This window comes from Papaver somniferum, unplaced genomic scaffold (assembly GCF_003573695.1).
Source record: "Papaver somniferum cultivar HN1 unplaced genomic scaffold, ASM357369v1 unplaced-scaffold_10, whole genome shotgun sequence".
NCBI lineage: Eukaryota > Viridiplantae > Streptophyta > Magnoliopsida > Ranunculales > Papaveraceae > Papaver > Papaver somniferum.
The window spans coordinates 4,398,692-4,400,917 of record NW_020618825.1 but is presented as its reverse complement, the minus strand read 5'-3'; positions in this window follow the sequence as shown (position 1 = coordinate 4,400,917).

Below are 2,226 nucleotides of genomic sequence, written 5' to 3'. Positions count from 1 at the left end.
CACCTCCTTTCAATCCTAACAGTGATGATGGCTGCACGGTGTTCCTCATTTTTAAAGGATTAAACGATATTGGTGAAGTTAGTCCACATAAGCACATCCTAGTTTTTTGTCGACCAGGGGACAAACAGTGGAGAACAGCAGAATTGGATAAACGATTTAACCCGGAATGTGATAATTCAGAGTCTATTGGTTCCCTGCTTTGCTTTCAAGGTAAGTTATATGGATTCTGTATGCACGACAATTGGGTTATAGAGATAGAAATACAAAAACTATGGCATCATTTTGTCGTTGATAAAGAAACCCAATTTTTTAGAAAATTCAAGCTAGAGATAGCCGAATACCCACCACTAATAACGGGAGGTGAAATGTATAGTACTTACATGGAAGATTGGGTTGACTCTGGTAATGAAATCTTCAAAGTTCTTTTAACTTGCAGTATGAGAGGTTATAATAAAGTCGCCACCATACATATCTTCAAGTTAGATTTCTCATCAATGACTTGGGTTTTGTTGAAGTCTTTGGGTGATCATGTGTTTTTTTTGTGTACAAACACGGACATGTTAGAATTAAGATCTAGAAAGTGTTATTCAACTTCCAGTGCATATTGCTCAGCAGCTGATATGGGTCTTGAAAGGGGTTGCCTGTTTTATACATTACCCCAAGATCAAACCTTATACATATTCGAAGTTGAAAACAATGCTACTACAGTTGTCATGCCATTTTTGAAGCTTCCAACTCCCTGGTTTCTTCCCACTTGGATAATGATGCCCACAACTGTAAACAGGTACGTAAATATCACTGGGAATCAATCACGTACAATCTACATCGTGTTTACGATGCATTCTTACTTGTTAGCTTCTATAATTATGAATAATTATGGATTTTTTTTTTTATGATGGCAGGCACGTTGCTGGAACAAGAAGAAGAATATCAGACCTTCTAGTAAGCCAAGATACTACTTGTGTAGAGGAGGAGGACATGGGTAGGTTTAATAATAACGGGGGAGAATTAGAAGCATTAAAACAGTGGGATTTCCTAAATGATTATGAATGCACAGCGGTGGTTGCAAAATATCTCCATCCAGTGGATTACATTCATTTTCGTGTAGCCTGCAAAAAAAATTCTATGTTTCTCCCTACACTGAACCGGATATCAGCTTCTACAAGGGCCACATCAACTACAAATTTATCTCCATGGCTGATTTCGATCTTTGAAGATAGTGAAGAGACCATCTGCAATATCGTAGACCCGATGCATAATAATGACAGGTACCTCATGAAACTATCTGATCAATTGCTTGTAGGTGCTACAATCCGTTTTTCAAAAGATGGATGGCTTCTATTGTCTGACGGGAAAAAAACTGTTTTCTGCTACAATCCCTTCACAAGAGCAATGATCCGTCTTCCAGATTTACCTGGTGATTGTGTACTTGATGGAATGTCATTCTCGTCCGTACCAAGTTCTCGTGATTGTGTGGTGATCGCCGTCACCAGATGGTTGCCAATGGTATCTGCAAGTGAGATATCTTTCTTGGTCACTAAACCCGGAAAGAGAGCAACTGGTTGGACTGTAAATCGGTTCGTTTATGACACCCTCACTGATCCGTATACTAACAACTTTAAACCGTGTATTAACAACCCGGCTTTCTATAACGGAGCTTTCTACTGTGTAGATTATAATGGAAAGATAGGAGTTTTTAACATGAAAGGTAATTCTAGTTGGGAGGTATTTCCGAATTCCTTAAAACTATACGGTGGTTCGCATCCAAGTTTTTTGGTGGAGTGTGATGAGAAACTCTTACTGGTACATTCAGGACAGAGTGGAAAGTCGATAGAGATTTATAGATTGGATGAATCCAAGATGGTCTGGGTTAAAGTTAAAAGTTTGGGAAAGCATGCATTGTTTATCAGCTATATCAAGTTTTTGAGCAGTCACGCCTCCACGTAGTTGCATGGAAAACAAAATCTACTTCTCGAGATTATATAGGGAAAGGATTCTATACTATTCTCTTGATACATGTAGGTACCATTGTGTTCGGGGTAGTCAGCATTCTTTGCAAGATTTCCATAATACAAAGGAAAGATTAAACTGTACATGGATTGAACCTAACTGGTCTGAGGCAAGTATTATCCAGGAGTCTGGCGACGATGATACATGATGCTTAACATTTAAAAGCCAGAAGTTCCCTCTCGGTAACTTACTATATTATGCAATTATCAAGTAATC